Source organism: Phallusia mammillata, chromosome 2 (genome assembly GCF_965637545.1).
Source record: "Phallusia mammillata chromosome 2, kaPhaMamm4.hap1.1, whole genome shotgun sequence".
NCBI classification, from domain to species: domain Eukaryota; kingdom Metazoa; phylum Chordata; class Ascidiacea; order Phlebobranchia; family Ascidiidae; genus Phallusia; species Phallusia mammillata.
The window spans coordinates 16,008,123-16,026,231 of NC_137253.1; the positions used below are offsets into that span (position 1 = coordinate 16,008,123).

At 45.5% G+C, this 18,109-nt stretch overlaps 1 protein-coding gene and 87 non-coding genes across 88 annotated transcripts in view; all 88 read left to right on the forward strand.

The window, feature by feature from the left end:
• Positions 1-18,109, forward strand: part of LOC145213071 (MAM and LDL-receptor class A domain-containing protein 1-like) — a 60,124-nt gene that overhangs the window by 25,076 nt on the left and 16,939 nt on the right. The window lies entirely within an intron of this gene.
• On the forward strand, positions 41-128 carry Trnay-gua (transfer RNA tyrosine (anticodon GUA)). Its single transcript is given in 2 exon segments — positions 41-77; positions 93-128. It is a non-coding gene; the product is annotated as a tRNA-Tyr (tRNA).
• Trnay-gua (transfer RNA tyrosine (anticodon GUA)) lies at positions 348-435 on the forward strand. The gene is given in 2 exon segments: positions 348-384; positions 400-435. It is a non-coding gene; the product is annotated as a tRNA-Tyr (tRNA).
• Positions 507-594, forward strand: Trnay-gua (transfer RNA tyrosine (anticodon GUA)). Its single transcript is given in 2 exon segments — positions 507-543; positions 559-594. It is a non-coding gene; the product is annotated as a tRNA-Tyr (tRNA).
• Positions 666-753, forward strand: Trnay-gua (transfer RNA tyrosine (anticodon GUA)). The gene is given in 2 exon segments: positions 666-702; positions 718-753. It is a non-coding gene; the product is annotated as a tRNA-Tyr (tRNA).
• On the forward strand, positions 825-912 carry Trnay-gua (transfer RNA tyrosine (anticodon GUA)). Its single transcript is given in 2 exon segments — positions 825-861; positions 877-912. It is a non-coding gene; the product is annotated as a tRNA-Tyr (tRNA).
• Positions 984-1,071, forward strand: Trnay-gua (transfer RNA tyrosine (anticodon GUA)). The gene is given in 2 exon segments: positions 984-1,020; positions 1,036-1,071. It is a non-coding gene; the product is annotated as a tRNA-Tyr (tRNA).
• Trnay-gua (transfer RNA tyrosine (anticodon GUA)) lies at positions 1,143-1,230 on the forward strand. The gene is given in 2 exon segments: positions 1,143-1,179; positions 1,195-1,230. It is a non-coding gene; the product is annotated as a tRNA-Tyr (tRNA).
• Trnay-gua (transfer RNA tyrosine (anticodon GUA)) lies at positions 1,450-1,536 on the forward strand. The gene is given in 2 exon segments: positions 1,450-1,486; positions 1,501-1,536. It is a non-coding gene; the product is annotated as a tRNA-Tyr (tRNA).
• Positions 1,608-1,695, forward strand: Trnay-gua (transfer RNA tyrosine (anticodon GUA)). Its single transcript is given in 2 exon segments — positions 1,608-1,644; positions 1,660-1,695. It is a non-coding gene; the product is annotated as a tRNA-Tyr (tRNA).
• Trnay-gua (transfer RNA tyrosine (anticodon GUA)) lies at positions 1,767-1,854 on the forward strand. Its single transcript is given in 2 exon segments — positions 1,767-1,803; positions 1,819-1,854. It is a non-coding gene; the product is annotated as a tRNA-Tyr (tRNA).
• Positions 2,074-2,161, forward strand: Trnay-gua (transfer RNA tyrosine (anticodon GUA)). The gene is given in 2 exon segments: positions 2,074-2,110; positions 2,126-2,161. It is a non-coding gene; the product is annotated as a tRNA-Tyr (tRNA).
• Positions 2,233-2,320, forward strand: Trnay-gua (transfer RNA tyrosine (anticodon GUA)). The gene is given in 2 exon segments: positions 2,233-2,269; positions 2,285-2,320. It is a non-coding gene; the product is annotated as a tRNA-Tyr (tRNA).
• Trnay-gua (transfer RNA tyrosine (anticodon GUA)) lies at positions 2,392-2,479 on the forward strand. The gene is given in 2 exon segments: positions 2,392-2,428; positions 2,444-2,479. It is a non-coding gene; the product is annotated as a tRNA-Tyr (tRNA).
• Positions 2,551-2,786, forward strand: Trnay-gua (transfer RNA tyrosine (anticodon GUA)). The gene is made up of 2 exons: positions 2,551-2,587; positions 2,751-2,786. It is a non-coding gene; the product is annotated as a tRNA-Tyr (tRNA).
• Trnay-gua (transfer RNA tyrosine (anticodon GUA)) lies at positions 2,858-2,945 on the forward strand. Its single transcript is given in 2 exon segments — positions 2,858-2,894; positions 2,910-2,945. It is a non-coding gene; the product is annotated as a tRNA-Tyr (tRNA).
• On the forward strand, positions 3,017-3,104 carry Trnay-gua (transfer RNA tyrosine (anticodon GUA)). The gene is given in 2 exon segments: positions 3,017-3,053; positions 3,069-3,104. It is a non-coding gene; the product is annotated as a tRNA-Tyr (tRNA).
• Positions 3,176-3,263, forward strand: Trnay-gua (transfer RNA tyrosine (anticodon GUA)). The gene is given in 2 exon segments: positions 3,176-3,212; positions 3,228-3,263. It is a non-coding gene; the product is annotated as a tRNA-Tyr (tRNA).
• Trnay-gua (transfer RNA tyrosine (anticodon GUA)) lies at positions 3,483-3,570 on the forward strand. Its single transcript is given in 2 exon segments — positions 3,483-3,519; positions 3,535-3,570. It is a non-coding gene; the product is annotated as a tRNA-Tyr (tRNA).
• On the forward strand, positions 3,642-3,729 carry Trnay-gua (transfer RNA tyrosine (anticodon GUA)). Its single transcript is given in 2 exon segments — positions 3,642-3,678; positions 3,694-3,729. It is a non-coding gene; the product is annotated as a tRNA-Tyr (tRNA).
• Trnay-gua (transfer RNA tyrosine (anticodon GUA)) lies at positions 3,801-3,888 on the forward strand. Its single transcript is given in 2 exon segments — positions 3,801-3,837; positions 3,853-3,888. It is a non-coding gene; the product is annotated as a tRNA-Tyr (tRNA).
• Positions 4,119-4,206, forward strand: Trnay-gua (transfer RNA tyrosine (anticodon GUA)). Its single transcript is given in 2 exon segments — positions 4,119-4,155; positions 4,171-4,206. It is a non-coding gene; the product is annotated as a tRNA-Tyr (tRNA).
• On the forward strand, positions 4,437-4,524 carry Trnay-gua (transfer RNA tyrosine (anticodon GUA)). Its single transcript is given in 2 exon segments — positions 4,437-4,473; positions 4,489-4,524. It is a non-coding gene; the product is annotated as a tRNA-Tyr (tRNA).
• Positions 4,596-4,683, forward strand: Trnay-gua (transfer RNA tyrosine (anticodon GUA)). The gene is given in 2 exon segments: positions 4,596-4,632; positions 4,648-4,683. It is a non-coding gene; the product is annotated as a tRNA-Tyr (tRNA).
• Trnay-gua (transfer RNA tyrosine (anticodon GUA)) lies at positions 4,755-4,842 on the forward strand. The gene is given in 2 exon segments: positions 4,755-4,791; positions 4,807-4,842. It is a non-coding gene; the product is annotated as a tRNA-Tyr (tRNA).
• Positions 4,913-5,000, forward strand: Trnay-gua (transfer RNA tyrosine (anticodon GUA)). The gene is given in 2 exon segments: positions 4,913-4,949; positions 4,965-5,000. It is a non-coding gene; the product is annotated as a tRNA-Tyr (tRNA).
• Positions 5,220-5,307, forward strand: Trnay-gua (transfer RNA tyrosine (anticodon GUA)). Its single transcript is given in 2 exon segments — positions 5,220-5,256; positions 5,272-5,307. It is a non-coding gene; the product is annotated as a tRNA-Tyr (tRNA).
• Trnay-gua (transfer RNA tyrosine (anticodon GUA)) lies at positions 5,379-5,466 on the forward strand. Its single transcript is given in 2 exon segments — positions 5,379-5,415; positions 5,431-5,466. It is a non-coding gene; the product is annotated as a tRNA-Tyr (tRNA).
• Positions 5,538-5,625, forward strand: Trnay-gua (transfer RNA tyrosine (anticodon GUA)). The gene is given in 2 exon segments: positions 5,538-5,574; positions 5,590-5,625. It is a non-coding gene; the product is annotated as a tRNA-Tyr (tRNA).
• Trnay-gua (transfer RNA tyrosine (anticodon GUA)) lies at positions 5,845-5,932 on the forward strand. The gene is given in 2 exon segments: positions 5,845-5,881; positions 5,897-5,932. It is a non-coding gene; the product is annotated as a tRNA-Tyr (tRNA).
• Positions 6,152-6,239, forward strand: Trnay-gua (transfer RNA tyrosine (anticodon GUA)). The gene is given in 2 exon segments: positions 6,152-6,188; positions 6,204-6,239. It is a non-coding gene; the product is annotated as a tRNA-Tyr (tRNA).
• Trnay-gua (transfer RNA tyrosine (anticodon GUA)) lies at positions 6,311-6,398 on the forward strand. Its single transcript is given in 2 exon segments — positions 6,311-6,347; positions 6,363-6,398. It is a non-coding gene; the product is annotated as a tRNA-Tyr (tRNA).
• On the forward strand, positions 6,470-6,557 carry Trnay-gua (transfer RNA tyrosine (anticodon GUA)). Its single transcript is given in 2 exon segments — positions 6,470-6,506; positions 6,522-6,557. It is a non-coding gene; the product is annotated as a tRNA-Tyr (tRNA).
• Positions 6,739-6,826, forward strand: Trnay-gua (transfer RNA tyrosine (anticodon GUA)). The gene is given in 2 exon segments: positions 6,739-6,775; positions 6,791-6,826. It is a non-coding gene; the product is annotated as a tRNA-Tyr (tRNA).
• Positions 7,046-7,133, forward strand: Trnay-gua (transfer RNA tyrosine (anticodon GUA)). The gene is given in 2 exon segments: positions 7,046-7,082; positions 7,098-7,133. It is a non-coding gene; the product is annotated as a tRNA-Tyr (tRNA).
• Trnay-gua (transfer RNA tyrosine (anticodon GUA)) lies at positions 7,205-7,292 on the forward strand. Its single transcript is given in 2 exon segments — positions 7,205-7,241; positions 7,257-7,292. It is a non-coding gene; the product is annotated as a tRNA-Tyr (tRNA).
• Trnay-gua (transfer RNA tyrosine (anticodon GUA)) lies at positions 7,364-7,451 on the forward strand. Its single transcript is given in 2 exon segments — positions 7,364-7,400; positions 7,416-7,451. It is a non-coding gene; the product is annotated as a tRNA-Tyr (tRNA).
• Positions 7,523-7,610, forward strand: Trnay-gua (transfer RNA tyrosine (anticodon GUA)). Its single transcript is given in 2 exon segments — positions 7,523-7,559; positions 7,575-7,610. It is a non-coding gene; the product is annotated as a tRNA-Tyr (tRNA).
• On the forward strand, positions 7,682-7,769 carry Trnay-gua (transfer RNA tyrosine (anticodon GUA)). Its single transcript is given in 2 exon segments — positions 7,682-7,718; positions 7,734-7,769. It is a non-coding gene; the product is annotated as a tRNA-Tyr (tRNA).
• Trnay-gua (transfer RNA tyrosine (anticodon GUA)) lies at positions 7,989-8,076 on the forward strand. Its single transcript is given in 2 exon segments — positions 7,989-8,025; positions 8,041-8,076. It is a non-coding gene; the product is annotated as a tRNA-Tyr (tRNA).
• On the forward strand, positions 8,148-8,235 carry Trnay-gua (transfer RNA tyrosine (anticodon GUA)). The gene is given in 2 exon segments: positions 8,148-8,184; positions 8,200-8,235. It is a non-coding gene; the product is annotated as a tRNA-Tyr (tRNA).
• On the forward strand, positions 8,307-8,394 carry Trnay-gua (transfer RNA tyrosine (anticodon GUA)). Its single transcript is given in 2 exon segments — positions 8,307-8,343; positions 8,359-8,394. It is a non-coding gene; the product is annotated as a tRNA-Tyr (tRNA).
• Positions 8,466-8,553, forward strand: Trnay-gua (transfer RNA tyrosine (anticodon GUA)). Its single transcript is given in 2 exon segments — positions 8,466-8,502; positions 8,518-8,553. It is a non-coding gene; the product is annotated as a tRNA-Tyr (tRNA).
• Trnay-gua (transfer RNA tyrosine (anticodon GUA)) lies at positions 8,625-8,712 on the forward strand. The gene is given in 2 exon segments: positions 8,625-8,661; positions 8,677-8,712. It is a non-coding gene; the product is annotated as a tRNA-Tyr (tRNA).
• Trnay-gua (transfer RNA tyrosine (anticodon GUA)) lies at positions 8,784-8,871 on the forward strand. The gene is given in 2 exon segments: positions 8,784-8,820; positions 8,836-8,871. It is a non-coding gene; the product is annotated as a tRNA-Tyr (tRNA).
• On the forward strand, positions 9,091-9,178 carry Trnay-gua (transfer RNA tyrosine (anticodon GUA)). Its single transcript is given in 2 exon segments — positions 9,091-9,127; positions 9,143-9,178. It is a non-coding gene; the product is annotated as a tRNA-Tyr (tRNA).
• Positions 9,250-9,337, forward strand: Trnay-gua (transfer RNA tyrosine (anticodon GUA)). Its single transcript is given in 2 exon segments — positions 9,250-9,286; positions 9,302-9,337. It is a non-coding gene; the product is annotated as a tRNA-Tyr (tRNA).
• Trnay-gua (transfer RNA tyrosine (anticodon GUA)) lies at positions 9,409-9,496 on the forward strand. The gene is given in 2 exon segments: positions 9,409-9,445; positions 9,461-9,496. It is a non-coding gene; the product is annotated as a tRNA-Tyr (tRNA).
• Trnay-gua (transfer RNA tyrosine (anticodon GUA)) lies at positions 9,716-9,803 on the forward strand. The gene is given in 2 exon segments: positions 9,716-9,752; positions 9,768-9,803. It is a non-coding gene; the product is annotated as a tRNA-Tyr (tRNA).
• On the forward strand, positions 10,023-10,110 carry Trnay-gua (transfer RNA tyrosine (anticodon GUA)). The gene is given in 2 exon segments: positions 10,023-10,059; positions 10,075-10,110. It is a non-coding gene; the product is annotated as a tRNA-Tyr (tRNA).
• Positions 10,330-10,417, forward strand: Trnay-gua (transfer RNA tyrosine (anticodon GUA)). Its single transcript is given in 2 exon segments — positions 10,330-10,366; positions 10,382-10,417. It is a non-coding gene; the product is annotated as a tRNA-Tyr (tRNA).
• Trnay-gua (transfer RNA tyrosine (anticodon GUA)) lies at positions 10,489-10,576 on the forward strand. The gene is given in 2 exon segments: positions 10,489-10,525; positions 10,541-10,576. It is a non-coding gene; the product is annotated as a tRNA-Tyr (tRNA).
• Trnay-gua (transfer RNA tyrosine (anticodon GUA)) lies at positions 10,648-10,735 on the forward strand. The gene is given in 2 exon segments: positions 10,648-10,684; positions 10,700-10,735. It is a non-coding gene; the product is annotated as a tRNA-Tyr (tRNA).
• Trnay-gua (transfer RNA tyrosine (anticodon GUA)) lies at positions 10,955-11,042 on the forward strand. Its single transcript is given in 2 exon segments — positions 10,955-10,991; positions 11,007-11,042. It is a non-coding gene; the product is annotated as a tRNA-Tyr (tRNA).
• Trnay-gua (transfer RNA tyrosine (anticodon GUA)) lies at positions 11,114-11,201 on the forward strand. Its single transcript is given in 2 exon segments — positions 11,114-11,150; positions 11,166-11,201. It is a non-coding gene; the product is annotated as a tRNA-Tyr (tRNA).
• On the forward strand, positions 11,273-11,360 carry Trnay-gua (transfer RNA tyrosine (anticodon GUA)). Its single transcript is given in 2 exon segments — positions 11,273-11,309; positions 11,325-11,360. It is a non-coding gene; the product is annotated as a tRNA-Tyr (tRNA).
• Trnay-gua (transfer RNA tyrosine (anticodon GUA)) lies at positions 11,580-11,667 on the forward strand. Its single transcript is given in 2 exon segments — positions 11,580-11,616; positions 11,632-11,667. It is a non-coding gene; the product is annotated as a tRNA-Tyr (tRNA).
• Positions 11,887-11,974, forward strand: Trnay-gua (transfer RNA tyrosine (anticodon GUA)). The gene is given in 2 exon segments: positions 11,887-11,923; positions 11,939-11,974. It is a non-coding gene; the product is annotated as a tRNA-Tyr (tRNA).
• On the forward strand, positions 12,046-12,133 carry Trnay-gua (transfer RNA tyrosine (anticodon GUA)). The gene is given in 2 exon segments: positions 12,046-12,082; positions 12,098-12,133. It is a non-coding gene; the product is annotated as a tRNA-Tyr (tRNA).
• Positions 12,205-12,290, forward strand: Trnay-gua (transfer RNA tyrosine (anticodon GUA)). The gene is given in 2 exon segments: positions 12,205-12,241; positions 12,255-12,290. It is a non-coding gene; the product is annotated as a tRNA-Tyr (tRNA).
• On the forward strand, positions 12,472-12,559 carry Trnay-gua (transfer RNA tyrosine (anticodon GUA)). The gene is given in 2 exon segments: positions 12,472-12,508; positions 12,524-12,559. It is a non-coding gene; the product is annotated as a tRNA-Tyr (tRNA).
• Trnay-gua (transfer RNA tyrosine (anticodon GUA)) lies at positions 12,779-12,866 on the forward strand. The gene is given in 2 exon segments: positions 12,779-12,815; positions 12,831-12,866. It is a non-coding gene; the product is annotated as a tRNA-Tyr (tRNA).
• On the forward strand, positions 12,938-13,025 carry Trnay-gua (transfer RNA tyrosine (anticodon GUA)). The gene is given in 2 exon segments: positions 12,938-12,974; positions 12,990-13,025. It is a non-coding gene; the product is annotated as a tRNA-Tyr (tRNA).
• Trnay-gua (transfer RNA tyrosine (anticodon GUA)) lies at positions 13,097-13,184 on the forward strand. Its single transcript is given in 2 exon segments — positions 13,097-13,133; positions 13,149-13,184. It is a non-coding gene; the product is annotated as a tRNA-Tyr (tRNA).
• Positions 13,256-13,343, forward strand: Trnay-gua (transfer RNA tyrosine (anticodon GUA)). The gene is given in 2 exon segments: positions 13,256-13,292; positions 13,308-13,343. It is a non-coding gene; the product is annotated as a tRNA-Tyr (tRNA).
• Positions 13,415-13,502, forward strand: Trnay-gua (transfer RNA tyrosine (anticodon GUA)). The gene is given in 2 exon segments: positions 13,415-13,451; positions 13,467-13,502. It is a non-coding gene; the product is annotated as a tRNA-Tyr (tRNA).
• Trnay-gua (transfer RNA tyrosine (anticodon GUA)) lies at positions 13,722-13,809 on the forward strand. Its single transcript is given in 2 exon segments — positions 13,722-13,758; positions 13,774-13,809. It is a non-coding gene; the product is annotated as a tRNA-Tyr (tRNA).
• On the forward strand, positions 13,881-13,968 carry Trnay-gua (transfer RNA tyrosine (anticodon GUA)). The gene is given in 2 exon segments: positions 13,881-13,917; positions 13,933-13,968. It is a non-coding gene; the product is annotated as a tRNA-Tyr (tRNA).
• Trnay-gua (transfer RNA tyrosine (anticodon GUA)) lies at positions 14,040-14,127 on the forward strand. Its single transcript is given in 2 exon segments — positions 14,040-14,076; positions 14,092-14,127. It is a non-coding gene; the product is annotated as a tRNA-Tyr (tRNA).
• Positions 14,199-14,286, forward strand: Trnay-gua (transfer RNA tyrosine (anticodon GUA)). The gene is given in 2 exon segments: positions 14,199-14,235; positions 14,251-14,286. It is a non-coding gene; the product is annotated as a tRNA-Tyr (tRNA).
• On the forward strand, positions 14,358-14,445 carry Trnay-gua (transfer RNA tyrosine (anticodon GUA)). Its single transcript is given in 2 exon segments — positions 14,358-14,394; positions 14,410-14,445. It is a non-coding gene; the product is annotated as a tRNA-Tyr (tRNA).
• On the forward strand, positions 14,517-14,604 carry Trnay-gua (transfer RNA tyrosine (anticodon GUA)). Its single transcript is given in 2 exon segments — positions 14,517-14,553; positions 14,569-14,604. It is a non-coding gene; the product is annotated as a tRNA-Tyr (tRNA).
• Positions 14,824-14,911, forward strand: Trnay-gua (transfer RNA tyrosine (anticodon GUA)). Its single transcript is given in 2 exon segments — positions 14,824-14,860; positions 14,876-14,911. It is a non-coding gene; the product is annotated as a tRNA-Tyr (tRNA).
• Trnay-gua (transfer RNA tyrosine (anticodon GUA)) lies at positions 14,983-15,070 on the forward strand. Its single transcript is given in 2 exon segments — positions 14,983-15,019; positions 15,035-15,070. It is a non-coding gene; the product is annotated as a tRNA-Tyr (tRNA).
• On the forward strand, positions 15,142-15,229 carry Trnay-gua (transfer RNA tyrosine (anticodon GUA)). The gene is given in 2 exon segments: positions 15,142-15,178; positions 15,194-15,229. It is a non-coding gene; the product is annotated as a tRNA-Tyr (tRNA).
• On the forward strand, positions 15,449-15,536 carry Trnay-gua (transfer RNA tyrosine (anticodon GUA)). The gene is given in 2 exon segments: positions 15,449-15,485; positions 15,501-15,536. It is a non-coding gene; the product is annotated as a tRNA-Tyr (tRNA).
• Trnay-gua (transfer RNA tyrosine (anticodon GUA)) lies at positions 15,608-15,695 on the forward strand. Its single transcript is given in 2 exon segments — positions 15,608-15,644; positions 15,660-15,695. It is a non-coding gene; the product is annotated as a tRNA-Tyr (tRNA).
• Trnay-gua (transfer RNA tyrosine (anticodon GUA)) lies at positions 15,767-15,854 on the forward strand. Its single transcript is given in 2 exon segments — positions 15,767-15,803; positions 15,819-15,854. It is a non-coding gene; the product is annotated as a tRNA-Tyr (tRNA).
• Positions 15,926-16,151, forward strand: Trnay-gua (transfer RNA tyrosine (anticodon GUA)). The gene is made up of 2 exons: positions 15,926-15,962; positions 16,116-16,151. It is a non-coding gene; the product is annotated as a tRNA-Tyr (tRNA).
• Trnay-gua (transfer RNA tyrosine (anticodon GUA)) lies at positions 16,223-16,310 on the forward strand. Its single transcript is given in 2 exon segments — positions 16,223-16,259; positions 16,275-16,310. It is a non-coding gene; the product is annotated as a tRNA-Tyr (tRNA).
• Positions 16,382-16,469, forward strand: Trnay-gua (transfer RNA tyrosine (anticodon GUA)). Its single transcript is given in 2 exon segments — positions 16,382-16,418; positions 16,434-16,469. It is a non-coding gene; the product is annotated as a tRNA-Tyr (tRNA).
• Positions 16,541-16,628, forward strand: Trnay-gua (transfer RNA tyrosine (anticodon GUA)). The gene is given in 2 exon segments: positions 16,541-16,577; positions 16,593-16,628. It is a non-coding gene; the product is annotated as a tRNA-Tyr (tRNA).
• Positions 16,848-16,935, forward strand: Trnay-gua (transfer RNA tyrosine (anticodon GUA)). The gene is given in 2 exon segments: positions 16,848-16,884; positions 16,900-16,935. It is a non-coding gene; the product is annotated as a tRNA-Tyr (tRNA).
• On the forward strand, positions 17,007-17,094 carry Trnay-gua (transfer RNA tyrosine (anticodon GUA)). Its single transcript is given in 2 exon segments — positions 17,007-17,043; positions 17,059-17,094. It is a non-coding gene; the product is annotated as a tRNA-Tyr (tRNA).
• On the forward strand, positions 17,166-17,253 carry Trnay-gua (transfer RNA tyrosine (anticodon GUA)). The gene is given in 2 exon segments: positions 17,166-17,202; positions 17,218-17,253. It is a non-coding gene; the product is annotated as a tRNA-Tyr (tRNA).
• Positions 17,484-17,571, forward strand: Trnay-gua (transfer RNA tyrosine (anticodon GUA)). The gene is given in 2 exon segments: positions 17,484-17,520; positions 17,536-17,571. It is a non-coding gene; the product is annotated as a tRNA-Tyr (tRNA).
• Trnay-gua (transfer RNA tyrosine (anticodon GUA)) lies at positions 17,802-17,889 on the forward strand. Its single transcript is given in 2 exon segments — positions 17,802-17,838; positions 17,854-17,889. It is a non-coding gene; the product is annotated as a tRNA-Tyr (tRNA).
• Trnay-gua (transfer RNA tyrosine (anticodon GUA)) lies at positions 17,961-18,048 on the forward strand. Its single transcript is given in 2 exon segments — positions 17,961-17,997; positions 18,013-18,048. It is a non-coding gene; the product is annotated as a tRNA-Tyr (tRNA).

Genomic DNA, 18,109 nt, shown 5'->3' on the forward strand with positions numbered 1-18,109 from the left:
CTTTTGCACAATATTGTTCTTTGCAAAGCGGTACTTGTGTCCTTCGATAACTCAGTTGGTAGAGCGGTGGACTGTAGAAGCAACACGCAGGCATCCATAGGTCACTGGTTCGAATCCGGTTCGAAGGAATACTTTTTGTGTGAATTCTTTTGTTGTTTCCTTTCGAACCATATTGTTCTTTGCACCGCGGTACTTGCGTCCTTCGATAGCTCAGTTGGTAGAGCGGTGGATTGTAGAAGCAACATGCAGGCATCCATAGGTCACTGGTTCGAAGGAATGCTTTTAGTGTTGAATCTGTTGTTCTTTCATTTTGCACAATATTGTTCTTTGCGCCGCGGTACTTGTGTCCTTCGATAGCTCAGTTGGTAGAGCGGTGGACTGTAGAAGCAACACACAGGCATCCATAGGTCACTGGTTCGAATCCGGTTCGAAGGAATACTTTTTGTGTGAAATCTTTTGTTGTTTCCTTTCGAACAATATTGTTCTTTGCGCCGCGGTACTTGTGTCCTTCGATAGCTCAGTTGGTACAGCGGTGGACTGTAGAAGCAACACACAGGCATCCATAGGTCACTGGTTCGAATCCGGTTCGAAGGAATGCTTTTGGTGTTGAATCTTTTGTTGTTTCCTTTTTCGCAATATTGTTCTTTGCGCCGCGGTACTTTTGTCCTTCGATGTCTCAGTTGGTAGAGCGGTGGACTGTAGAAACAACACGCAGGCAACCATAGGTCACTGGTTCGAATCCAGTTCGAAGGAATGCTTTTAGTGTTGCATCTTTTGTTGTTTCCTTTTGCACAATATTGTTCTTTGCGCCGCGGTACTTGTGTCCTTCGATAGCTCAGTTGGTAGAGCGGTGGACTGTAGAAGCAACACACAGGCATCCATAGGTCACTGGTTCGAATCCGGTTCGAAGGAATGCTTTTAGTGTTGAATCTTTTGTTGTTTCCTTTCGAACCATATTGTTCTTTGCGCCGCGGTACTTGTGTCCTTCGATAGCTCAGTTGGTAGAGCGGTGGACTGTAGAAGCAACACACAGGCATCCATAGGTCACTGGTTCGAATCCGGTTCGAAGGAATACTTTTTGTGTGAAATCTTTTGTTGTTTCCTTTCGAACAATATTGTTCTTTGCACCGCGGTACTTGTGTCCTTCGATTGCTCAGTTGGTAGAGCGGTGGACTGTAGAAGCAACACACAGGCATCCATCGGTCACTGGTTCGAATCCGGTTCGAAGGAATGCTTTTAGTGTTGAATCTTTTGTTGTTTCCTTTCGAACCATATTGTTCTTTGCCCCGCGGTACTTGTGTCCTTCGATGGCTCAGTTGGTAGAGCGGTGGACTGTAGAAGCAACACGCAGGCATCCATAGGTCACTGGTACGAAGGAATACTTTTAGTGTGAAATCTTTTGTTATTTCATTTCGAACAATATTGTTCTTTGCGCCGCCGTACTTGTGTCCTTCGATAGCTCAGTTGGTAGAGCGGTGGACTGTAAAGCAACACACAGGCATCCATAGGTCACTGGTTCGAATCCGGTTCGAAGGAATGCTTTTGGTGTTGAATCTTTTGTTGTTTCCTTTCGAACCATATTGTTCTTTGCCCCGCGGTTCTTGTGTCCTTCGATGGCTCAGTTGGTAGAGCGGTGGACTGTAGAAGCAACACGCAGGCATCCATAGGTCACTGGTTCGAATCCGGTTCGAAGGAATGCTTTTAGTGTTGAATCTTTTGTTGTTTCCTTTCGAACCATATTGTTCTTTGCACCGCGGTACTTGCGTCCTTCGATAGCTCAGTTTGTAGAGCGGTGGATTGTAGAAGCAACACGCAGGCATCCATAGGTCACTGGTTCGAATCCGGTTCGAAGGAATGCTTTTAGTGTTGAATCTTTTGTTGTTTCCTTTCGAACCATATTGTTCTTTGCCCCGCGGTACTTGTGTCCTTCGATGGCTCAGTTGGTAGAGCGGTGGACTGTAGAAGCAACACGCAGGCATCCATAGGTCACTGGTTCGAAGGAATGCTTTTAGTGTTGAATCTTTTGTTGTTTCTATTTGCACAATATTGTTCTTTGCGCCGCGGTACTTGTGTCCTTCGATGGCTCAGTTGGTAGAGCGGTGGACTGTAGAAGCAACACGCATGCATCCATAGGTCACTGGTTTGAATCCGGTTCGAAGGAATACTTTTAGTGTTGAATCTTTTGTTGTTTCCTTTCGAACAATATTGTTCTTTGCGCCGCGGTACTTGTGTCCTTCGATAGCTCAGTTGGTAGAGCGGTGGACTGTAGAAGCAACACACAGGCATCCATAGGTCTCTGGTTCGAATCCGCTTCGAAGGAATGCTTTTAGTGTTGAATCTTTTGTTGTTTCCTTTTGCACAATATTGTTCTTTGCGCCGCGGTACTTGTGTCCTTCGATAGCTCAGTTGGTAGAGCGGTGGACTGTAGAAGCAACACACAGGCATCCATAGGTCACTGGTTCGAATCCGGTTCGAAGGAATACTTTTTGTGTGAAATCTTTTGTTGTTTCTTTTCGAACAATATTGTTCTTTGCGCCGCGGTACTTGTGTCCTTCGATAGCTCAGTTGGTAGAGCGGTGGACTGTAGAAACAACATGCAGGCATCCATAGGTCACTGGTACGAAGGAATACTTTTAGTGTGAAATCTTTTGTTATTTCATTTCGAACAATATTGTTCTTTGCGCCGCCGTACTTGTGTCCTTCGATAGCTCGGTTGGTAGAGCGGTGGACTGTAGAAGCAACACACAGGCATCCATAGGTCACTGGTTCGAATCCGGTTCGAAGGAATTCTTTTTGTGTGAAATCTTTTGTTGTTTCCTTTCGAACCATATTGTTCTTTGCGCCGCGGTACTTGTGTCCTTCGATAGCTCAGTTGGTAGCGCGGTGGATTGTAGAAGCAACGCGCAGGCATCCATAGGTCACTGGTTCGAATCCGGTTCGAAGGAATGCTTTTAGTGTTGAATCTTTTGTTGTTTCCTTTTGCACAATATTGTTCTTTGCACCGCGGTACTTGCGTCCTTCGATAGCTCAGTTTGTAGAGCGGTGGACTGTAGAAGCAACACACAGGCATCCATAGGTCACTAGTTCGAATCCGGTTCGAAGGAATGCTTTTAGTGTTGAATCTTTTGTTGTTTCCTTTCGAACCATATTGTTCTTTGCCCCGCGGTACTTGTGTCCTTCGATAGCTCAGTTGGTAGAGCGGTGGACTGTAGAAACAACACGCAGGCATCCATAGGTCACTGGTTCGAATCCGGTTCGAAGGAATACTTTTTGTGTGAAATCTTTTGCTGTTTCCTTTCGAACAATATTGTTCTTTGCGCCGCGGTACTTGTGTCATTCGATAGCTCAGTTGGTAGAGCGGTGGACTGTAGAAACAACACGCAGGCATCCATAGGTCACTGGTACGAAGGAATACTTTTTGTGTGAAATCTTTTGTTATTTCATTTCGAACAATATTGTTCTTTGCGCCGCGGTACTTGTGTCATTCGATAGCTCAGTTGGTAGAGCGGTGGACTGTAGAAACAACACGCAGGCATCCATAGGTCACTGGTTCGAATCCGGTTCGAAGGAATACTTTTTGTGTGAAATCTTTTGTTGTTTCCTTTCGAACAATATTGTTCTTTGCGCCGCGGTACTTGTGTCCTTCGATAGCTCAGTTGGTAGAGCGGTGGACTGTAGAAGCAACACACAGGCATCCATAGGTCACTGGTTCGAATCCGGTTCGAAGGAATGATTTTGGTGTTGAATCTTTTGTTGTTTCCTTTTTCGCAATATTGTTCTTAGCGCCGCGGTACTTGTATCCTTCGATAGCTCAGTTGGTAGAGCGGTGGACTGTAGAAGCAACACACAGGCATCCATAGGTCACTGGTTCGAATCCGGTTCGAAGGAATACTTTTTGTGTGAAATCTTTTGTTGTTTCCTTTCGAACAATATTGTTCTTTGCGCCGCGGTACATGTGTCCTTCGATACCTCAGTTGGTAGAGCGGTGCACTGTAGAAGCAACACACAGGCATCCATAGGTCACTGGTTCGAATCCGGTTCGAAGAAGTGCTTTTAGTGTTGAATCTTTTGTTGTTTCCTTTCGAAGCATATTGTTCTTTGCCCCGCGGTACTTGTCTCCGTCGATGGCTCAGTTGGTAGAGCGGTGGACTGTAGAAGCAACACGCAGACATCCATAGGTCACTGGTTCGAATCCGGTTCGAAGGAATACTTTTTGTGTGAAATCTTTTGTTGTTTCCTTTCGAACAATATTGTTCTTTGCAAAGCGGTACTTGTGTCCTTCGATACCTCAGTTGGTAGAGCGGTGCACTGTAGAAGCAACACACAGGCATCCATAGGTCACTGCTTCGAATCCGGTTCGAAGAAGTGCTTTTAGTGTTGAATCTTTTGTTGTTTCCTTTCGAAGCATATTGTTCTTTGCCCCGCGGTACTTGTCTCCTTCGATGGCTCAGTTGGTAGAGCGGTGGACTGTAGAAGCAACACGCAGACATCCATAGGTCACTGGTTCGAATCCGGTTCGAAGGAATGCTTTTAGTTTTGAATCTTTTGTTGTTTCCTTTTGCACAATATTGTTCTTTGCGCCGCCGTACTTGTGTCCTTCGATAGCTCAGTTGGTAGAGCGGTGGACTGTAGAAGCAACACACAGGCATTCATAGGTCACTGGTTCGAATCCGGTTCGAAGGAATGCTTTTAGTGTTGAATCTTTTGTTGTTTCCTTTCGAACCATATTGTTCTTTGCGCCGCGGTACTTGCGTCCTTCGATAGCTCAGTTGGTAGAGCGGTGGATTGTAGAAGCAACTCGCAGGCATCCATAGGTCACTGGTTCGAATCCGGTTCGAAGGAATGCTTTTAGTGTTGAATCTTTTGTTGTTTCCTTTTGAACAATATTGTTCTTTGCAAAGCGGACTTGTGTCCTTCGATAGCTCAGTTGGTAGAGCGGTGGACTGTAGAAGCAACACACAGGCATCCATAGGTCACTGGTTCGAATCCGGTTCGAAGGAATACTTTTTGTGTGAAATCTTTTGTTGTTTCCTTTCGAACCATATTGTTCTTTGCACCGCGGTACTTGCGTCCTTCGATAGCTCAGTTGGTAGAGCGGTGGATTGTAGAAGCAACATGCAGGCATCCATAGGTCACTGGTTCGAAGGAATGCTTTTAGTGTTGAATCTTTTGTTGTTTCCTTTTGCACAATATTGTTCTTTGCGCCGCGGTACTTGTGTCCTTCGATAGCTCAGTTGGTAGAGCGGTGGACTGTAGAAGCAACACACAGGCATCCATAGGTCACTGGTTCGAATCCGGTTCGAAGGAATGCTTTTAGTGTTGAATCTTTTGTTGTTTCCTTTCGAACCATATTGTTCTTTGCCCCGCGATACTTGTTTCCTTCGATGGCTCAGTTGGTAGAGCGGTGGACTGTAGAAGCAACACGCAGGCATCCATAGGTCACTGGTTCGAATCCGGTTCGAAGGAATGCTTTTAGTGTTGAATCTTTTGTTGTTTCCTTTTGCACAATATTGTTCTTTGCAAAGCGGTACTTGTGTCCTTCGATAGCTCAGTTGATAGAGCGGTGGACTGTAGAAGCAACACACAGGCATCCATAGGTCACTGGTTCGAATCCGGTTCGAAGGAATACTTTTTGTGTGAAATCTTTTGTTGTTTCCTTTCGAACCATATTGTTCTTTGCACCGCGGTACTTGCGTCCTTCGATAGCTCAGTTGGTAGAGCGGTGGATTGTAGAAGCAACATGCAGGCATCCATAGGTCACTGGTTCGAAGGAATGCTTTTAGTGTTGAATCTTTTGTTGTTTCCTTTTGCACAATATTGTTCTTTGCAAAGCGGTACTTGTGTCCTTCGATAGCTCAGTTGTTAGAGCGGTGGACTGTAGAAGCAACACACAGGCATCCATAGGTCACTGGTTCGAATCCGGTTCGAAGGAATGCTTTTAGTGTGAAATCTTTTCTTGTTTCCTTTCGAACCATATTGTTCTTTGCACCGCGGTACTTGCGTCCTTCGATAGCTCAGTTGGTAGAGCGGTGGATTGTAGAAGCAACATGCAGGCATCCATAGGTCACTGGTTCGAAGGAATGCTTTTAGTGTTGAATCTTTTGTTGTTTCCTTTTGCACAATATTGTTCTTTGCAAAGCGGTACTTGTGTCCTTCGATAGCTCAGTTGTTAGAGCGGTGGACTGTAGAAGCAACACACAGGCATCCATAGGTCACTGGTTCGAATCCGGTTCGAAGGAATGCTTTTAGTGTTGAATCTTTTGTTGTTTCCTTTCGAACTATATTGTTCTTTGCCCCGCGGTACTTGTGTCCTTCGATGGCTCAGTTGGTAGAGCGGTGGACTGTAGAAGCAACACGCAGGCATCCATAGGTCACTGGTTTGAATCCGGTTCGAAGGAATGCTTTTAGTGTTGAATCTTTTGTTGTTTCCTTTTGCTCAATATTGTTCTTTGCCCCGCGGTACTTGTGTCCTTCGATAGCTCAGTTGGTAGAGCGGTGGACTGTAGAAGCAACACACAGGCATCCATAGGTCACTGGTTCGAATCCGGTTCGAAGGAGTACTTTTTGTGTGAAATCTTTTGTTGTTTCCTTTCGAACAATATTGTTCTTTGCGCCGCGGTACTTGTGTCCTTCGATAGCTCAGTTGGTACAGCGGTGGTTCGAAGGAGTACTTTTTGTGTGAAATCTTTTCTTGTTTCCTTTCGAACAATATTGTTCTTTGCGCCGCGGTGCTTGTGTCCTTCGATAGCTCAGTTGGTACAGCGGTGGACTGTAGAAGCAACACACAGGCATCCATAGGTCACTGGTTCGAATCCGGTTCGAAGGAATGATTTTGGTGTTGAATCTTTTGTTGTTTCCTATTTCGCAATATTGTTCTTTGCACCGCGGTACTTGCGTCCTTCGATAGCTCAGTTGGTAGAGCGGTGGATTGTAGAAGCAACATGCAGGCATCCATAGGTCACTGGTTCGAAGGAATGCTTTTAGTGTTGAATATTTTGTTGTTTCCTTTTGCACAATATTGTTCTTTGCGCCGCGGTACTTGTGTCCTTCGATAGCTCAGTTGGTAGAGCGGTGGACTGTAGAAGCAACACACAGGCATCCATAGGTCACTGGTTCGAATCCGGTTCGAAGGAATGCTTTTAGTGTTGAATCTTTTTTTGTTTCCTTTCGAACAATATTGTTCTTCGCCCCGCGGTACTTGTGTCCTTCGATGGCTCAGTTGGTAGAGCGGTGGACTGTAGAAGCAACACGCAGGCATCCATAGGTCACTGGTTCGAATCCGGTTCGAAGGAATGCTTTTAGTGTTGAATCTTTTGTTGTTTCCTTTTGCACAATATTGTTCTTTGCGCCGCGGTACTTGTGTCCTTCGATAGCTCAGTTGGTAGAGCGGTGGACTGTAGAAGCAACACACAGGCATCCATAGGTCACTGGTTCGAATCCGGTTCGAAGGAATACTTTTTGTGTGAAATCTTTTGTTGTTTCCTTTCGAACAATATTGTTCTTTGCGCCGCGGTACTTGTGTCCTTCGATAGCTCAGTTGGTAGAGCGGTGGACTGTAGAAGCAACACACAGGCATCCATAGGTCACTGGTTCGAATCCGGTTCGAAGGAATGCTTTTAGTGTTGAATCTTTTGTTGTTTCCTTTTGCACAATATTGTTCTTTGCAAAGCGGTACTTGTGTCCTTCGATAACTCAGTTGGTAGAGCGGTGGACTGTAGAAGCAACACGCAGGCATCCATAGGTCACTGGTTCGAATCCGGTTCGAAGGAATACTTTTTGTGTGAATTCTTTTGTTGTTTCCTTTCGAACCATATTGTTCTTTGCACCGCGGTACTTGCGTCCTTCGATAGCTCAGTTGGTAGAGCGGTGGATTGTAGAAGCAACATGCAGGCATCCATAGGTCACTGGTTCGAAGGAATGCTTTTAGTGTTGAATCTTTTGTTGTTTCCTTTTGCACAATATTGTTCTTTGCGCCGCGGTACTTGTGTCCTTCGATAGCTCAGTTGGTAGAGCGGTGGACTGTAGAAGCAACACACAGGCATCCATAGGTCACTGGTTCGAATCCAGTTCGAAGGAATACTTTTTGTGTGAAATCTTTTGTTGTTTCCTTTCGAACAATATTGTTCTTTGCGCCGCGGTACTTGTGTCCTTCGATAGCTCAGTTGGTACAGCGGTGGACTGTAGAAGCAACACACAGGCATCCATAGGTCACTGGTTCGAATCCGGTTCGAAGGAATGCTTTTGGTGTTGAATCTTTTGTTGTTTCCTTTTTCGCAATATTGTTCTTTGCGCCGCGGTACTTTTGTCCTTCGATGGCTCAGTTGGTAGAGCGGTGGACTGTAGAAGCAACACGCAGGCAACCATAGGTCACTGGTTCGAATCCAGTTCGAAGGAATGCTTTTAGTGTTGCATCTTTTGTTGTTTCCTTTTGCACAATATTGTTCTTTGCCCCGCGGTACTTGTGTCCTTCGATAGCTCAGTTGGTAGAGCGGTGGACTGTAGAAGCAACACACAGGCATCCATAGGTCACTGGTTCGAATCCGGTTCGAAGGAATGCTTTTAGTGTTGAATCTTTTGTTGTTTCCTTTCGAACCATATTGTTCTTTGCGCCGCGGTACTTGTGTCCTTCGATAGCTCAGTTGGTAGAGCGGTGGACTGTAGAAGCAACACACAGGCATCCATAGGTCACTGGTTCGAATCCGGTTCGAAGGAATACTTTTTGTGTGAAATCTTTTGTTGTTTCCTTTCGAACAATATTGTTCTTTGCACCGCGGTACTTGTGTCCTTCGATTGCTCAGTTGGTAGAGCGGTGGACTGTAGAAGCAACACACAGGCATCCATCGGTCACTGGTTCGAATCCGGTTCGAAGGAATGCTTTTAGTGTTGAATCTTTAATTGTTTCCTTTCGAACCATATTGTTCTTTGCCCCGCGGTACTTGTGTCCTTCGATGGCTCAGTTGGTAGAGCGGTGGACTGTAGAAGCAACACGCAGGCATCCATAGGTCACTGGTACGAAGGAATACTTTTAGTGTGAAATCTTTTGTTATTTCATTTCGAACAATATTGTTCTTTGCGCCGCCGTACTTGTGTCCTTCGATAGCTCAGTTGGTAGAGCGGTGGACTGTAAAAGCAACACACAGGCATCCATAGGTCACTGGTTCGAATCCGGTTCGAAGGAATGCTTTTGGTGTTGAATCTTTTGTTGTTTCCTTTCGAACCATATTGTTCTTTGCCCCGCGGGTCTTGTGTCCTTCGATGGCTCAGTTGGTAGAGCGGTGGACTGTAGAAGCAACACGCAGGCATCCATAGGTCACTGGTTCGAATCCGGTTCGAAGGAATGCTTTTAGTGTTGAATCTTTTGTTGTTTCCTTTCGAACCATATTGTTCTTTGCACCGCGGTACTTGCGTCCTTCGATAGCTCAGTTTGTAGAGCGGTGGATTGTAGAAGCAACACGCAGGCATCCATAGGTCACTGGTTCGAATCCGGTTCGAAGGAATGCTTTTAGTGTTGAATCTTTTGTTGTTTCCTTTCGAACCATATTGTTCTTTGCCCCGCGGTACTTGTGTCCTTCGATGGCTCAGTTGGTAGAGCGGTGGACTGTAGAAGCAACACGCAGGCATCCATAGGTCACTGGTTCGAAGGAATGCTTTTAGTGTTGAATCTTTTGTTATTTCATTTCGAACAATATTGTTCTTTGCGCCGCCGTACTTGTGTCCTTCGATAGCTCAGTTGGTAGAGCGGTGGACTGTAGAAGCAACACACAGGCATCCATAGGTCACTGGTTCGAATCCGGTTCGAAGGAATGCTTTTGGTGTTGAATCTTTTGTTGTTTCCTTTCGAACCATATTGTTCTTTGCCCCGCGGTACTTGTGTCCTTCGATAGCTCAGTTGGTAGAGCGGTGGACTGTAGAAGCAACACGCAGGCATCCATAGGTCACTGGTACGAAGGAATACTTTTAGTGTGAAATCTTTTGTTATTTCATTTCGAACAATATTGTTCTTTGCGCCGCCGTACTTGTGTCCTTCGATAGCTCAGTTGGTAGAGCGGTGGACTGTAGAAGCAACACACAGGTATCCATAGGTCACTGGTTCGAATCCGGTTCGAAGGAATGCTTTTAGTGTTGAATCTTTTGTTGTTTCCTTTCGAACCATATTGTTCTTTGCCCCGCGGTACTTGTGTCCTTCGATGGCTCAGTTGGTAGAGCGGTGGACTGTAGAAGCAACACGCAGGCATCCATAGGTCACTGGTTCGAAGGAATGCTTTTAGTGTTGAATCTTTTGTTGTTTCTATTTGCACAATATTGTTCTTTGCGCCGCGGTACTTGTGTCCTTCGATGGCTCAGTTGGTAGAGCGGTGGACTGTAGAAGCAACACGCATGCATCCATAGGTCACTGGTTTGAATCCGGTTCGAAGGAATACTTTTAGTGTTGAATCTTTTGTTGTTTCCTTTCGAACAATATTGTTCTTTGCGCCGCGGTACTTGTGTCCTTCGATAGCTCAGTTGGTAGAGCGGTGGACTGTAGAAGCAACACACAGGCATCCATAGGTCTCTGGTTCGAATCCGCTTCGAAGGAATGCTTTTAGTGTTGAATCTTTTGTTGTTTCCTTTTGCACAATATTGTTCTTTGCGCCGCGGTACTTGTGTCCTTCGATAGCTCAGTTGGTAGAGCGGTGGACTGTAGAAGCAACACACAGGCATCCATAGGTCACTGGTTCGAATCCGGTTCGAAGGAATACTTTTTGTGTGAAATCTTTTGTTGTTTCTTTTCGAACAATATTGTTCTTTGCGCCGCGGTACTTGTGTCCTTCGATAGCTCAGTTGGTAGAGCGGTGGACTGTAGAAACAACACGCAGGCATCCATAGGCCACTGGTACGAAGGAATACTTTTAGTGTGAAATCTTTTGTTATTTCATTTCGAACAATATTGTTCTTTGCGCCGCCGTACTTGTGTCCTTCGATAGCTCGGTTGGTAGAGCGGTGGACTGTAGAAGCAACACACAGGCATCCATAGGTCACTGGTTCGAATCCGGTTCGAAGGAATTCTTTTTGTGTGAAATCTTTTGTTGTTTCCTTTCGAACCATATTGTTCTTTGCGCCGCGGTACTTGTGTCCTTCGATAGCTCAGTTGGTAGCGCGGTGGATTGTAGAAGCAACGCGCAGGCATCCATAGGTCACTGGTTCGAATCCGGTTCGAAGGAATGCTTTTAGTGTTGAATCTTTTGTTGTTTCCTTTTGCACAATATTGTTCTTTGCAAAGCGGTACTTGTGTCCTTCGATAGCTCAGTTGATAGAGCGGTGGACTGTAGAAGCAACACACAGGCATCCATAGGTCACTGGTTCGAATCCGGTTCGAAGGAATACTTTTTGTGTGAAATCTTTTGTTGTTTCCTTTCGAACCATATTGTTCTTTGCACCGCGGTACTTGCGTCCTTCGATAGCTCAGTTGGTAGAGCGGTGGATTGTAGAAGCAACATGCAGGCATCCATAGGTCACTGGTTCGAAGGAATGCTTTTAGTGTTGAATCTTTTGTTGTTTCCTTTTGCACAATATTGTTCTTTGCAAAGCGGTACTTGTGTCCTTCGATAGCTCAGTTGTTAGAGCGGTGGACTGTAGAAGCAACACACAGGCATCCATAGGTCACTGGTTCGAATCCGGTTCGAAGGAATGCTTTTAGTGTGAAATCTTTTCTTGTTTCCTTTCGAACCATATTGTTCTTTGCACCGCGGTACTTGCGTCCTTCGATAGCTCAGTTGGTAGAGCGGTGGATTGTAGAAGCAACATGCAGGCATCCATAGGTCACTGGTTCGAAGGAATGCTTTTAGTGTTGAATCTTTTGTTGTTTCCTTTTGCACAATATTGTTCTTTGCAAAGCGGTACTTGTGTCCTTCGATAGCTCAGTTGTTAGAGCGGTGGACTGTAGAAGCAACACACAGGCATCCATAGGTCACTGGTTCGAATCCGGTTCGAAGGAATGCTTTTAGTGTTGAATCTTTTGTTGTTTCCTTTCCAACTATATTGTTCTTTGCCCCGCGGTACTTGTGTCCTTCGATGGCTCAGTTGGTAGAGCGGTGGACTGTAGAAGCAACACGCAGGCATCCATAGGTCACTGGTTTGAATCCGGTTCGAAGGAATGCTTTTAGTGTTGAATCTTTTGTTGTTTCCTTTTGCTCAATATTGTTCTTTGCCCCGCGGTACTTGTGTCCTTCGATAGCTCAGTTGGTAGAGCGGTGGACTGTAGAAGCAACACAGGCATCCATAGGTCACTGGTTCGAATCCGGTTCGAAGGAGTACTTTTTGTGTGAAATCTTTTGTTGTTTCCTTTCGAACAATATTGTTCTTTGCGCCGCGGTACTTGTGTCCTTCGATAGCTCAGTTGGTACAGCGGTGGTTCGAAGGAGTACTTTTTGTGTGAAATCTTTTCTTGTTTCCTTTCGAACAATATTGTTCTTTGCGCCGCGGTGCTTGTGTCCTTCGATAGCTCAGTTGGTACAGCGGTGGACTGTAGAAGCAACACACAGGCATCCATAGGTCACTGGTTCGAATCCGGTTCGAAGGAATGATTTTGGTGTTGAATCTTTTGTTGTTTCCTTTTTCGCAATATTGTTCTTTGCACCGCGGTACTTGCGTCCTTCGATAGCTCAGTTGGTAGAGCGGTGGATTGTAGAAGCAACATGCAGGCATCCATAGGTCACTGGTTCGAAGGAATGCTTTTAGTGTTGAATATTTTGTTGTTTCCTTTTGCACAATATTGTTCTTTGCGCCGCGGTACTTGTGTCCTTCGATAGCTCAGTTGGTAGAGCGGTGGACTGTAGAAGCAACACACAGGCATCCATAGGTCACTGGTTCGAATCCGGTTCGAAGGAATGCTTTTAGTGTTGAATCTTTTTTTGTTTCCTTTCGAACAATATTGTTCTTCGCCCCGCGGTACTTGTGTCCTTCGATGGCTCAGTTGGTAGAGCGGTGGACTGTAGAAGCAACACGCAGGCATCCATAGGTCACTAGTTCGAATCCGGTTCGAAGGAATGCTTTTAGTGTTGAATCTTTTGTTGTTTCCTTTTGCACAATATTGTTCTTTGCGCCGCGGTACTTGTGTCCTTCGATAGCTCAGTTGGTAGAGCGGTGGACTGTAGAAGCAACACACAGGCATCCATAGGTCACTGGTTCGAATCCGGTTCGAAGGAATACTTTTTGTGTGAAATCTTTTGTTGTTTCCTTTCGAACAATATTGTTCTTTGCGCCGCGGTACTTGTGTCCTTCGATAGCTCAGTTGGTAGAGCGGTGGACTGTAGAAGCAACACACAGGCATCCATAGGTCACTGGTTCGAATCCGGTTCGAAGGAATGCTTTTAGTGTTGAATCTTTTGTTGTTTCCTTTTGCACAATATTGTTCTTTGCAAAGCGGTACTTGTGTCCTTCGATAACTCAGTTGGTAGAGCGGTGGACTGTAGAAGCAACACGCAGGCATCCATAGGTCACTGGTTCGAATCCGGTTCGAAGGAATACTTTTTGTGTGAATTCTTTTGTTGTTTCCTTTCGAACCATATTGTTCTTTGCACCGCGGTACTTGCGTCCTTCGATAGCTCAGTTGGTAGAGCGGTGGATTGTAGAAGCAACATGCAGGCATCCATAGGTCACTGGTTCGAAGGAATGCTTTTAGTGTTGAATCTGTTGTTGTTTTCTTTTGCACAATATTGTTCTTTGCGCCGCGGTACTTGTGTCCTTCGATAGCTCAGTTGGTAGAGCGGTGGACTGTAGAAGCAACACACAGGCATCCATAGGTCACTGGTTCGAATCCGGTTCGAAGGAATACTTTTTGTGTGAAATCTTTTGTTGTTTCCTTTCGAACAATATTGTTCTTTGCGCCGCGGTACTTGTGTCCTTCGATAGCTCAGTTGGTACAGCGGTGGACTGTAGAAGCAACACACAGGCATCCATAGGTCACTGGTTCGAATCCGGTTCGAAGGAATGCTTTTGGTGTTGAATCTTTTGTTGTTTCCTTTTTCGCAATATTGTTCTTTGCGCCGCGGTACTTTTGTCCTTCGATGGCTCAGTTGGTAGAGCGGTGGACTGTAGAAGCAACACGCAGGCAACCATAGGTCACTGGTTCGAATCCAGTTCGAAGGAATGCTTTTAGTGTTGCATCTTTTGTTGTTTCCTTTTGCACAATATTGTTCTTTGCGCCGCGGTACTTGTGTCCTTCGATAGCTCAGTTGGTAGAGCGGTGGACTGTAGAAGCAACACACAGGCATCCATAGGTCACTGGTTCGAATCCGGTTCGAAGGAATGCTTTTAGTGTTGAATCTTTTGTTGTTTCCTTTCGAACCATATTGTTCTTTGCGCCGCGGTACTTTTGTCCTTCGATAGCTCAGTTGGTAGAGCGGTGGACTGTAGAAGCAACACACAGGCATCCATAGGTCACTGGTTCGAATCCGGTTCGAAGGAATACTTTTTGTGTGAAATCTTTTGTTGTTTCCTTTCGAACAATATTGTTCTTTGCACCGCGGTACTTGTGTCCTTCGATTGCTCAGTTGGTAGAGCGGTGGACTGTAGAAGCAACACACAGGCATCCATCGGTCACTGGTTCGAATCCGGTTCGAAGGAATGCTTTTAGTGTTGAATCTTTTGTTGTTTCCTTTCGAACCATATTGTTCTTTGCCCCGCGGTACTTGTGTCCTTCGATGGCTCAGTTGGTAGAGCGGTGGACTGTAGAAGCAACACGCAGGCATCCATAGGTCACTGGTACGAAGGAATACTTTTAGTGTGAAATCTTTTGTTATTTCATTTCGAACAATATTGTTCTTTGCGCCGCCGTACTTGTGTCCTTCGATAGCTCAGTTGGTAGAGCGGTGGACTGTAGAAGCAACACACAGGCATCCATAGGTCACTGGTTCGAATCCGGTTCGAAGGAATGCTTTTGGTGTTGAATCTTTTGTTGTTTCCTTTCGAACCATATTGTTCTTTGCCCCGCGGTTCTTGTGTCCTTCGATGGCTCAGTTGGTAGAGCGGTGGACTGTAGAAGCAACACGCAGGCATCCATAGGTCACTGGTTCGAATCCGGTTCGAAGGAATGCTTTTAGTGTTGAATCTTTTGTTGTTTCCTTTCGAACCATATTGTTCTTTGCACCGCGGTACTTGCGTCCTTCGATAGCTCAGTTTGTAGAGCGGTGGATTGTAGAAGCAACACGCAGGCATCCATAGGTCACTGGTTCGAATCCGGTTCGAAGGAATGCTTTTAGTGTTGAATCTTTTGTTGTTTCCTTTCGAACCATATTGTTCTTTGCCCCGCGGTACTTGTGTCCTTCGATGGCTCAGTTGGTAGAGCGGTGGACTGTAGAAGCAACACGCAGGCATCCATAGGTCACTGGTTCGAAGGAATGCTTTTAGTGTTGAATCTTTTGTTGTTTCTATTTGCACAATATTGTTCTTTGCGCCGCGGTACTTGTGTCCTTCGATGGCTCAGTTGGTAGAGCGGTGGACTGTAGAAGCAACACGCATGCATCCATAGGTCACTGGTTTGAATCCGGTTCGAAGGAATACTTTTAGTGTTGAATCTTTTGTTGTTTCCTTTCGAACAATATTGTTCTTTGCGCCGCGGTACTTGTGTCCTTCGATAGCTCAGTTGGTAGAGCGGTGGACTGTAGAAGCAACACACAGGCATCCATAGGTCTCTGGTTCGAATCCGCTTCGAAGGAATGCTTTTAGTGTTGAATCTTTTGTTGTTTCCTTTTGCACAATATTGTTCTTTGGGCCGCGGTACTTGTGTCCTTCGATAGCTCAGTTGGTAGAGCGGTGGACTGTAGAAGCAACACACAGGCATCCATAGGTCACTGGTTCGAATCCGGTTCGAAGGAATACTTTTTGTGTGAAATCTTTTGTTGTTTCTTTTCGAACAATATTGTTCTTTGCGCCGCGGTACTTGTGTCCTTCGATAGCTCAGTTGGTAGAGCGGTGGACTGTAGAAACAACACGCAGGCCACTGGTACGAAGGAATACTTTTAGTGTGAAATCTTTTGTTATTTCATTTCGAACAATATTGTTCTTTGCGCCGCCGTACTTGTGTCCTTCGATAGCTCGGTTGGTAGAGCGGTGGACTGTAGAAGCAACACACAGGCATCCATAGGTCACTGGTTCGAATCCGGTTCGAAGGAATTCTTTTTGTGTGAAATCTTTTGTTGTTTCCTTTCGAACCATATTGTTCTTTGCGCCGCGGTACTTGTGTCCTTCGATAGCTCAGTTGGTAGCGCGGTGGATTGTAGAAGCAACGCGCAGGCATCCATAGGTCACTGGTTCGAATCCGGTTCGAAGGAATGCTTTTAGTGTTGAATCTTTTGTTGTTTCCTTTTGCACAATATTGTTCTTTGCACCGCGGTACTTGCGTCCTTCGATAGCTCAGTTTGTAGAGCGGTGGACTGTAGAAGCAACACACAGGCATCCATAGGTCACTAGTTCGAATCCGGTTCGAAGGAATGCTTTTAGTGTTGAATCTTTTGTTGTTTCCTTTCGAACCATATTGTTCTTTGCCCCGCGGTACTTGTGTCCTTCGATAGCTCAGTTGGTAGAGCGGTGGACTGTAGAAACAACACGCAGGCATCCATAGGTCACTGGTTCGAATCCGGTTCGAAGGAATACTTTTTGTGTGAAATCTTTTGCTGTTTCCTTTCGAACAATATTGTTCTTTGCGCCGCGGTACTTGTGTCATTCGATAGCTCAGTTGGTAGAGCGGTGGACTGTAGAAACAACACGCAGGCATCCATAGGTCACTGGTACGAAGGAATACTTTTTGTGTGAAATCTTTTGTTATGTCATTTCGAACAATATTGTTCTTTGCGCCGCGGTACTTGTGTCATTCGATAGCTCAGTTGGTAGAGCGGTGGACTGTAGAAGCAACACGCAGGCATCCATAGGTCACTGGTTCGAATCCGGTTCGAAGGAATACTTTTTGTGTGAAATCTTTTGTTGTTTCCTTTCGAACAATATTGTTCTTTGGGCCGCGGTACTTGTGTCCTTCGATAGCTCAGTTGGTAGAGCGGTGGACTGTAGAAGCAACACACAGGCATCCATAGGTCACTGGTTCGAATCCGGTTCGAAGGAATGATTTTGGTGTTGAATCTTTTGTTGTTTCCTTTTTCGCAATATTGTTCTTAGCGCCGCGGTACTTATATCCTTCGATAGCTCAGTTGGTAGAGCGGTGGACTGTAGAAGCAACACACAGGCATCCATAGGTCACTGGTTCGAATCCGGTTCGAAGGAATACTTTTTGTGTGAAATCTTTTGTTGTTTCCTTTCGAACAATATTGTTCTTTGCGCCGCGGTACATGTGTCCTTCGATACCTCAGTTGGTAGAGCGGTGCACTGTAGAAGCAACACACAGGCATCCATAGGTCACTGGTTCGAATCCGGTTCGAAGAAGTGCTTTTAGTGTTGAATCTTTTGTTGTTTCCTTTCGAAGCATATTGTTCTTTGCCCCGCGGTACTTGTCTCCTTCGATGGCTCAGTTGGTAGAGCGGTGGACTGTAGAAGCAACACGCAGACATCCATAGGTCACTGGTTCGAATCCGGTTCGAAGGAATACTTTTTGTGTGAAATCTTTTGTTGTTTCCTTTCGAACAATATTGTTCTTTGCGCCGCGGTACTTGTGTCCTTCGATACCTCAGTTGGTAGAGCGGTGCACTGTAGAAGCAACACACAGGCATCCATAGGTCACTGGTTCGAATCCGGTTCGAAGAAGTGCTTTTAGTGTTGAATCTTTTGTTGTTTCCTTTCGAAGCATATTGTTCTTTGCCCCGCGGTACTTGTCTCCTTCGATGGCTCAGTTGGTAGAGCGGTGGACTGTAGAAGCAACACGCAGACATCCATAGGTCACTGGTTCGAATCCGGTTCGAAGGAATGCTTTTAGTTTTGAATCTTTTGTTGTTTCCTTTTGCACAATATTGTTCTTTGCGCCGCCGTACTTGTGTCCTTCGATAGCTCAGTTGGTAGAGCGGTGGACTGTAGAAGCAACACACAGGCATTCATAGGTCACTGGTTCGAATCCGGTTCGAAGGAATGCTTTTAGTGTTGAATCTTTTGTTGTTTCCTTTCGAACCATATTGTTCTTTGCACCGCG